Source organism: Podarcis filfolensis (assembly GCF_964270895.1).
Source record: "Podarcis filfolensis genome assembly, chromosome: 5".
In the NCBI taxonomy this organism is placed as follows: Eukaryota; Metazoa; Chordata; class Lepidosauria; order Squamata; family Lacertidae; genus Podarcis; species Podarcis filfolensis.
The window spans coordinates 76986431-76997286 of NC_139608.1; the positions used below are offsets into that span (position 1 = coordinate 76986431).

General features: G+C 42.5%; 1 long non-coding RNA gene across 1 annotated transcript; it reads right to left on the reverse strand.

Annotated features, from left to right (window-relative positions):
* Positions 1-2660: 2660 nt before the first annotated feature.
* LOC310762992 lies at positions 2661-7376 on the reverse strand. Its single transcript, XR_014548338.1, has 3 exons — positions 7221-7376; positions 4765-4821; positions 2661-2863 (listed from the first exon to the last, which is right to left on the reverse strand). It is a non-coding gene; the product is annotated as an uncharacterized lncRNA (long non-coding RNA).
* Between the last annotated feature and the right edge of the window lie 3480 nt (positions 7377-10856).

The following is a 10856-nucleotide window of genomic DNA, read 5'->3' on the forward strand; positions in this document are numbered from 1 at the left end:
CGAGGCACAAAGGGCTGTCTGCAAGTTCAATGGAGAAAACTGAAAAACACACAGTGGAAGCTGTTCAACTTTTGAGGCGTGTTTGAAAATAGAAGCATTTATGTCCAGGTTTTCGGCGTTTGGGTTCCGAAATGTTCGTCAACGGAGATGTTCGAGAACTGAGGTACCACTGTATGTCTGTGTTTCATGCATGGCTCCTCCACTTCCCCAAACAGTAGAAAGTTCTAGAAACATTTGATACAGGACCTTATTTCCCACAGAAGAGAAAAACAAGAGGGAAAGTGCAGCCCCCCTAACTCCAAAAGTTGTTACTCCCATGCCTAGGACAGACCCTCTGAGTGTCCCTATTTTTCTGGGACAGCCCCAGATTTACAGAAGCCGTCCCGGTTTCTGATCTGATCCCATAATGTTCTGCTTTTCCTTAGGATGTCCCTATTTCACTGGAGAAATGTTGGAAGGTATGGAGTTATCTGACCCCCGCACTATCTGAAGGCAGCCTTGTATAGGGAGGGTTTTTTAACGTTTAATGTTTTCATATGTTTTTATATATGTTGGAAGTCACCCAGAGTAGCTGGGGCAACCCAGTCATATGAGTGGGGTATAAATAGTACTGTTGTTGTGGTTGTTGTTAAATAGGAGATCCCTATTTTCATCAGAGAAATGTTGGAGGGTATGATAGGCTTGTAGGGTGCTTTTCATGATAGCTGTTTATTTACAAATATACATCATATAAAGATATATATTTTTTTGTGTGAGGGAGGCACCAAGTACCCATACAGAGCAAAACCACTTTCTTTTTAGTTGAACACATGCATATTATTATTATTATTATTATTATTATTATTATTATCATTATTAAGGACATCCGTATTTTCATTGGAGAACCGTTGAAGGGCATGATAGGTTTGTAGTGTGCTTTTCATATTATTATTATTATTATTATTATTATTATTATTATTATTATTACACCCTATACCAGGAGGTCTCAGGGCAGTTCACAAAACAAAATAAAAATACCAAACCACAAAATGCGTAATCAAAATAAAAACAACAGCCCAATAACCCGCCCCCCAAAGAGCCACATTTTAAAAGGGCATAGGATGTCAATCAAATCATCCAAAGGCCTGGTGAAAAAGGAACGTTTTTGCCTGATGGCTAAAGGTGTATAATGAAGGCACCAGGCGAACCTCCCTGAGGAGAGCATTCCACAGATGGGGAGCCACTGCAGAGAAGGTCCATTCTCATGTTGCCACCCTCTGGACCTCTCATGGAGAAGGCACACAAAGAAGGGCCTCAGAAGATGATCAGGGTCTGGGTAGGTTCATATGAAAGAGGCGGTCCTTGAGGTATTGCAGTCCTGAGCCATTTAAGGCTTTATAGCTCAAAACCAGCACTTTGAATTGGACCCAGAAACTAATTGGTAGCCAGTGCAGTCTGACCAAGATCATTCAGTCTGCAAGCATGCCACAAATATGTTTGAGGCAAAGTGGGTCAGGGCAATGGGGCTGCTCATACCTCTGGATTCGGCAGCCCTCTGCTGGTTAGTTAGAACTACTGTAATTGCTTAGCAATAATGGGAGCATATCGAAAATTCACCCCACCCACACCATGAAATGAAAGTGAGTGAATCACAGAGATAAGTGCTTAAAGAAGAGTTTGGATTTGATATCCCGCTTTATCACTACCCGAAGGAGTCTCAAAGCAGCTAACATTCTCCTTTCCCTTCCTCCCCCACAACAAACACTCTGTGAGGTGAGTGGGGCTGAGAGACTTCAGAGAAGTGTGACTAGCTCAAGGTCACCCAGCAGCTGCATGTGGAGGAGTGGAGATGCGAACCCGGTTCACCAGATTACGAGTCTACCACTCTTAACCAGAATTCCCCAGTACTGAAACTGATTTACTCAGAAGGAAATCTAATAAAAGGTCTGCAAACATGCCACAGTTGGAAGTAAGTCCTGGAACTTACTTTTGAGTAGACCTGCATTGTGTTACACCCTTGTGGGTTAAACCACAGAGCTTAGGGCTTGCCAATCAGAAGGTCAGCAGTTTGAATCCCCGTGACGGGGTGAACTCTTGTTGCTCGGTCTCTGCTCCTGCCATCCTAGCAGTTTGAAAGCACGTCAAAGTGCAAGTAGATAAATAGGTACCGCTCTGGCAGGAAGGTAAACAGTGTTTCCGTGTGCTGCTCTGGTTCACCAGAAGCGGCTTAGTCATGCTGGCCACATGACCCAGAACCTGTACGCTGGCTCCCTCGGCCAGTAAAGCAAGATGAGCGCCGCAACCCCAGAGTCATCCGCGACTGGACCTAATGATCAGGGGTCCCTTTACCTTCTACTTGTTGCAATAAGGAATTGTGGCTTTGGGGCCAATATACTGGAATGTCACACTAAATTTCATTCATGTACATGCAGTGTGGAACAAACCACAAACTTCATGCGATGTTGCTGCACCCCTATGTTCCCCTATGACTCTCCCATGAAAACAGCAGGAACGGGTTGCTTACAGTCCCCAGATTTGATCCCTTCACTCCCACAATGCTCTGGATCCATGGGGCTGCAAGCAGATACAACCATGGAATGCAAATAACCTGCTGAAACTGAGTTTTGGGAACCCCCAGTTATAAATCCAGATGCCAACGTCACTCAAGAATACCCCGTGGATGGATGGAGAAAGTTTAATGAGGGGATGAAGGCGGGAAGGGAGAGCTCAAAGCCATGTGCGCTTATGAAATGTGTTTGCCCAAATCTTCTGAAACTTTCACTTCAGTTGAGAGGAAGTGGTCCAACAGGAAGAGGTATGTTTGGATGTCTGGATCTCTGACAAGGCACACAGTTGTGTCGCTTGGCACTTCTGGTATTAATCTCTGTAAGACGAAGAGAGAGAGAATGTTCAACTGAAAGAATTTAGCATACATGTTAAGACATTTCTCCTCATGCTCTAGCTTAAGCCACCCTCCCTTAACTTAAAAAAGCTATAAATCTAGCTCTGGCCCTGTGCAGCAGAGAATAATTATAATTATAATTATTATAAGAATAATTATAATTATTTCCCCTCTTATGTATGACAGTCCTTCTGGAACTTGCAGAGCAACCTCAGTCTTTTCTTCTCCTGTTTCCAGAACTTATCTTCAGTCTTTCTTGTTCTTCCCTATTCCTGTTTGTCTAAATCCCATGATGTGAAATGCTGAGGGCAATGACTTTTCATAAAGTAACTGATTTTATATAGATATAGATGAAATATAGATGATATAGATATAGATATAGATATATAGATACAGTGGTAAGGTAAAGGTAAGGGACCCCTGACCATTAGGTCCAGTCGTGGCCGACTCTGGGGTTGCGGCGCTCATCTCGCTTTATTGGCCGCCGAGGGAGCCGGCGTACAGCTTCCGGGTTACGTGGCCAGCATGACTAGGCCGCTTCTGGTGAACCAGAGCAGCGCACGGAAACACCATTTACCTTCCTGCCGGAGCGGTACCTATTTATCTACATGCACTTTGACGTGCTTTTGAACTGCTAGGTTGGCAGGACCGAGCAATGGGAGCTCACCCCATCGTGAGGATTCGAACTCCCAACCTTCTGATCGGCAAGTCCTAGGCTCTGTGGTTTAACCCACGGTGCCACCCACATCCCACAGATACAGTGGTACCTTGGGTTAATAACTTAATTCGTTCTGGAGGTCTGTTCTTAACCTGAAACTGTTCTTAACCTGAGGTACCACTTTAGCTAATGAGGCCTCCCGCTGCCACTGCCGCGCAATTTCTGTTCTCATCCTGAAGCAAAGTTCTTAACCCGAGGTACTATTTCTGGGTTAGAGGAGTCTGTAACCTGAAGCATCTGTAACCTGAAGCATCTGTAATCTTAGGTACCACTGTATAGACATTCTCCTTAAAAAGTAGTACCCAAAGTGAGCTCCCGTTGATCTGTCCCAGCTCCTGCCAACCTAGCAGTTCAAAAGCATACCAGTACAAGTAGATAAATAGGTATCGCTGCGGCGGGAAGGTAAACGGCATTTCTGTGCGCTCTGGCACTTGTCCCATTGCACCAGAAGCTGGCCACATGACCCAGAAAGCTGTCTGTGGACAAACACCAGCTCCCTCACCTGAAGCGAGATGAGTGCCACACACCATACTTGAACTCAACTGGACCTAACCGTCCAGGAGTCCTTGACCTAAACTTTACCTTTACATCAGAAAAAACCTGATGTCATGCAATTGCAGTAACTTATAGCTACAATCACAGTTTTGGGATGGTATTTCCTATGCCATCCATATTGAAAATTTTATGAGTTAGGAAGCAAGAAATGGCACGAGGCTTGGCTCCATGAACAAGTGGGTTGTGAGTGGCTCCTTCTTCCATTCTAGGTGCTAATAGCTTTACAAAGTTCCCTTAGTTTCATATACAATTATACTAGGGATTATTATTATGAACAGAATGTAATTGAGATCAATAAGATTTTGGAACACAGAAACAAGGAAAATAATCAAATCATCAATTCTAGCATGTGGGGGGGCACCTTACTTAAATTATATAATTTGGTTAAATGATTAATGATTGATATTGGTAATTGTATTATAAATTGGTATTGTTATAATGAGGCTATTATTGGATTATAATTGAAAATTAATTAAAAAAAATTATCACATTAAAAAAAAAAGTTCCCTAAGTTTCATTCTAGTTTCTGTCAGTAGGCGTTTGGTGTGGTTTGCATTAAGGAATGCCCGGCGGACACCCATATCTTTGTTCATCATTAACAAAACCATACTTCTCTTGTGATGTGCAGTCTTCATTTTGTGGCAGCAAATTCTTCTACTTTTAGGACCTAGGGAATGATTTAAAAAATGTTGCTGATAAATATTGAGGGAAAATATAGATGATAGATAGATAGATAGATAGATAGATAGATAGATAGATAGATAGATAGACAGATAAGTTGTGAAAGCATCAAACAGCACTTCAGACAAATTTGTTCTGAATCCTGGTAGGGTGCAGTAAATGACTAAAATCATATACAGTGACTAACAGAACAGAAATTTTAAATTCTTACAGCAAAACTTTGCAGCTTCCACCTTGATCTAATAAGAATGATGCCGTTTCCAAGAGAGTGGTTCTAGAACTTTGGAGATGGAATGCAATTATTGATGAATCCTACAGGCTATAGAGCTGCTTGCTACAGAGAGGCCCAGAAATTCAACAATGCAGCAACAAGGGATAACTTCAGGATGGATATGCCAGACATGTTAAGCCTTGCATGGCCTCAGCCTGGAGGATAGAACCAACATTGCTTAGCTTCGGCAAATGAACCTGTCTGCTCATAGAGTCCAATGATCTACATGAAGGGTGGATTGCTATAAGATCCACTATCCTGTAATATTACATATGAGCCCGTTCTACTGATGAAGCCTAGGATGACGAAACAAGGCTAAGATTCTGGAAATCCTTGTCTTAGGCTCTGTGAAAGGATTCTGTGGAACTGTAACAACCCTGTAACTGTAACAAGTGGAATAGACATTTATACATGTATGGACCTTATGCATGAACTGACTAGAGAATGAACTGATCCACTGGGTCTTCTGCTTTTTTCATTGAAATTTATGAGACTTCCATTGAAATCTACAATTTGATACAATGAATAGTATATTTATTCAAAAGTACAGCCGGTTACGTCTTGTGTGTTTATTACGTTTCACTTAACCATAGGTTTGTTGTTGTTTTACTATGAATAACCAGCCAAGAATGAAAATCTGTAACGTACATGAAGAAAGATAAGGATGAAAGATTGGCGACAAACATCGCTCCCTCTGCGAGCAAACTTAGTCTTACAGAAGTACAGCAAATATTTATTTTTAAGGGGTTGCCTCTGGCACATGAAGCCAGCCAAATGAGGCCACAGAATTATGAGTTTCACTTGAGAAGAAAACTGGGTGATGGTTGGCAGGCTGGCAGGCACTCTGAAATGAGGGAACCTCTTAGGTTGTCAGGAGACATGGCAGCATTTTGGTGTTGCCCTTCCTATTTATGAAATAGCAAAAACAAAAACAACAAACAGGCGTTGTAGGGATTAAATTCTAGCCTCATATTCTGAAGACTGCAGAAAGAAGCCCAGCAGTGTGGCCTGGAGAAATAGAGGATGCGTAGCTTTCCATGATTTTACTCAGATTGCCATCAGAAATGCATCAACACAACTAATTATTATTTTTTAAGTTTCTTAAGCTGTTTTCAGCATATTTTAAATGCTCGTAACCCACCCTGGGAACCAAATTTTCAGAATATTCTCTGGTGAAATAATAGTTCTTCATCTTCGGCAGTCTGAGGGCAATTCCCCCATTCCCCATGTTTTGGTTATTCTTTTCACACACATCTCGAGTTATTATGAGGTATACAAAAGTAATCCCCATAAGTTATTTTCCAATATACTTCTCTTTGCTGTTTTCAGTCACTGGTGTACTGCTTCCCCACAAGATTGTGTCCGAAGCAACTTGCAAGATAACAATTTTTTTTAAAAGTACAATTCAGAATATAATGTGAAACACAGACCACCTGAATGAAACTCGTGGACCATTGGTGGTCTGTATACCACTGTTTTTGGGAACCCCAGATATTAACAATTACATATATCAATCACAGAATCAATATAAAATTAAAGCACCTGGAACAAAAACTACAAGCAGACTAATCATTTTATGGCAACCATGAACAAATAATGGAGCAGACATTTGAATCTTGCCATAAGTTCCACCCTGTCCCCCATGCTAGAACCTGAAATGGCCTATTTGGGCATAGGATATTCATTTATTTAAAAATAGATAAATATTTATTTAATCTGAATATATTATAAAATATATTTCATAAGTATATTTAATATAAATATAAATTGCACTTTCATATAAAATTTCATTCAGACTAAAAAACACATTATGACATGTAACGCATCAGTAAGAGCTGCTTGGCAAAGGATCTCAGGTTTGAAAGGCCTGTGCGAATAATCAGACATCTAAAAATGAGCAAGTGCCGTATTGGCCCGACTATAAGCCGCACCCGCAAATAATCTGCACCTTTAAAATTCAAGACTTATTTGCTGGTGCGGCCCACCTCGTGGCACTACCGCCCTGATGGCAACAGAGCACTGGGTCGGAGAGACTTTTGGTGCAACCCGGCAAATAAGTCCTTGTGAAAATAAAGCCCTGCCAAGTGTTCCCAGCTGTGGAGTCCATAGCTTACCGGCACTTTCAGCCGAAAAGGTCCCGAGGCAGAGAATCAAGATGGCTAGGAAGCCGAGGAGTTTCAAAAACTTCATGGTTCCACCCGGCTGCAGACTGTCACCCAAAGAGACTCAGGCAGTCGTTGCTGTTCACCAACAGCGATGCAACATTTATTTATCGGGGCGGCCCGGTATGATAAAACATGATTGCCGTAGGAGCCTCGGCCTTTGTACTGGTTTATTCAGGACTAACAGATAGCCAACTCTTGCTCCCACGCTCAGAGCTGGATGTCTGCCAATATATACATATCTATATCATAAAGCAGCTTCACTGCTCAGATCGGGGATTTTGGGACTAATAAATCAAACCCCGCTTCCCTGACAGGGAAGGTGGAAAGAGAGGGAGGCCTTGAGAGGGGAAAAGGTCTATTTGTTTCACAAGCCTGGAGACTTTTATAGGATTCAGGGAGGACAATTGCTTTCTCCAATCAGGTGTTTTGGACTACAATTCCCACAATCTCTGTACCTTGACAGAGGGAGTGATGTTTTTCACCAATTTTGAATCCTTGATTATGTACATTATAGAAGCAGGACATTCCGGGATCGCATCAGAAACCAGGACAGCCTCTGTCAATCCAGGACTCTCCTTGGAAAACAGGGACACTTGGAGGGTCTGAGATGTATAACTTGGTGTCTGGGGACCTGTCCATTTAGTCCATAGCATTAGTCATACTTCAGCCCACCAGATATTTTGAACTGTAACTCGCACTTTCCCTTTATCTGGTTGTAAATACTAAGATTATACCAGCAAGAATGATTCTTTCTGTAAAAGGAAGGAAGGAAGGAAGGAAGGAAGGAAGGAAGGAAGGAAGGAAGGAAGGAAGGAAGGAAGATTTAAATCAAGTCTTACTGACTAGTGATTTAAATCATGATTTAAATTGATTAGATTTCAATCAAATCCACCCCGGTGGCAAGCAATCCTATGTGGTACACTGAAGCATGTGCAACACACAATCATCTAATGCCGGTGGGCTTTTTCAGGGTGCGGAAACCTATTCCCACAATGGATCACTCTTGTAGAGTGAGAATATTGTCATTACAATATTGGCCCGAATATAAGCCGCACCAGCAATTAAGCCGCCCCTTTAAAATTCAAGGGGGGAAAAAAGACAATACCCGAATATAAGCCTCTCCCTTAAAATTGGGTTACAGGCTGAAAATTGCTGCGGTTGGTAGAACTGTAACTCCAAGCCAATTTGAGCCTTTGATCTTGAAAGTCCACAAAAGTTACCGTACAATTGCTAAAATCGCAAAATGATATTCAGTTGCGACAATTCCGTAGGCTCTCACACCCGTAAATGGCAAATGAACAGTCTTAAGCTTGCAAATCGGCAAGAAAACTTTTGTCGTTGTTCCGCTTTACTGTATGTCTGTTTCAGCAGCGATATCGTAAAAGCCAATTTTTCTAAGGTAGTGAATTTGGAAAAGAGGTGTAGCTTATATTCGGGCGAATAAGGTATTTAATCTTAATTTTTACTGTGCATTATACAATAGTACAACAGGTGACAAGGGGAGGGAAATGAACATCATATATTAATTTATTAAACCAACAAAAATAATATATACGGTCTTAACATTTTCCCCAAATCTGTCACTCCCGACAGAAATAATATTACCCATATTTCAATACATCTGTTTTCATATGATCCCCTCCCCCCCCCCCCGACACAAGTACATAGTAGGTTAATTTATGACACTGTGGCATTCCAGGATCAGAGCATTATGAACTGTAAATAATAAAATTCTAACACAGCACTATAATGTTGGAGTTTATGATTAACAGAAGGATATGAACCTTTGCAAATACTTTCGTAAAACACCTCCTGGGCTGAAGGCGTGCAGTCTCATCAGGATGGTGTCAAAGTCCAGAAGGCCACGCATAATGAGTGCTTTTAAAAAACAATGAAGTTCAAAATAAGGAGCAACAGTAGCACACCTTTCTTTGCCAATGATTCACAAACTATCAATGGTTTCAAGGCACTGGGGGACAACACTCAAATGCACCTTAGACATTAAAGCTACAAGAAATTTTTGAAGGGTTTTTAAAAGGCACTATTTAACCCCCGTGACTGGTTTTACGGGACATTTGCCCGATTTCTGAAAACTAATCTGATGGCTCATTTTTTGGCCTATGTGGAAACATGGCGTGTGCAGCGCCAAACTCTGCAGGGGGCAATGTGCAGATGTATTGTGCTGTTTTCGAGTGAACCGGACGTCGGAATTTTGGCAAAAACTGTGTCAGGGCACTAAGGGCTCATTTGGGGGCCTACCAGGAAATGCAGCATTTGCACCGATTCACTCAAAAACGGTGCCAAACATCTGCAGATTGGCCACTGCAGCATTTGGCGGTGCATATGCCACATTTCCCATGTAGGCCAAAAAATGAGCCATTGGCGCTCTGACCAGTGGGCTTTCACCAAAATTCCAACATTGTCCGATTCATTCGAAAACGGCACCAAACACCTGCAAATTGGCTACGGCCTACAGACGGCCATTTGCAGGTGTTTGGCAGTTTTCAAGTGAATCAGACGTCGGTACACAGGTTAGAGCGCTGGGTGCTCATTTTATGGCCTACTGTGAAACATGGCATTCACAATGCCAAAAGTTGCAGGGAACATTTGCAGGTGTTTGGTGCTGTTTTCGAGTGAATTGGATGACGGCAGAATTTTGGCGAAAACCGTGACATGCAGGTCAGGGCGCCGAGGGCTCATATTTTGGCGTACCTGGAAACATGGCCTATCTGGCACCGGTTTGGCCTATCAGGCACCACTTTCAGGTGAATCGGATGTAAGGCTGCAGGTAGCCAAGAGCCTGTCCCAGATAGGCCAGCCCTTCAAGAACAAAATGGTGGCATCCTGTGAGGTGTAGGCATGAGCCAGCCCCCTCCCCTCTTTTCCCAGTGTACCAGGGACTCAGCTATACAGCTGCAGATGAAACATTTTAAATTTGTTGTAAGGTGCAATATATAAACGTGACACTAGATGGCGACAGTGAGCTATGGCAATTTCAATTTATTTTTCGAAATGTTCACATAAAGCATTTTCACATCATTTTTTATATGTGTGTAGATTCCATCCAGAACCTCTGGGAGTGCTGGAGCAAGCTTTTCAGGTTCCCTACACCTGGGCAGGTGAGGGAGTCGCTGCTGCTGGATTCAGGGCATATACCAGGATCCCTTGCACAAGTGCCCAGGGTCCCCAGACTCTGATGGGTCTGCAGAAAGAGCCATCTCCAAAAACATGTCTCCCCTCAAGGAAAACCCCTTCTGACGGTTTCAGCCACTTCCCAAGGCTCCCCACCCTCCCCAACAACACCCAGAAGCCTCTGAGGCTATAGGTGTAAAGCGCAAGGAAAAAAACCAACCCCCAAATATGGATGCCTGGTGGAGGGAAAGGAGAGCTCTATGGAGCTGGCAGATTACTAAACAGAGTACGATCTGTGAACACTCAATTTTGTGAAGTTTCCCCTAAAAAGGGTAAATTCGGAAGGAAAATGAAAACTGCTCAAGTGCCTTCAAGTATATGAAAAGTGTTTTTAAAAGTACAGTTTTAAGTAAAGTATCTCTGTAGCACCTTACAGAAAACAAGACCAATAAA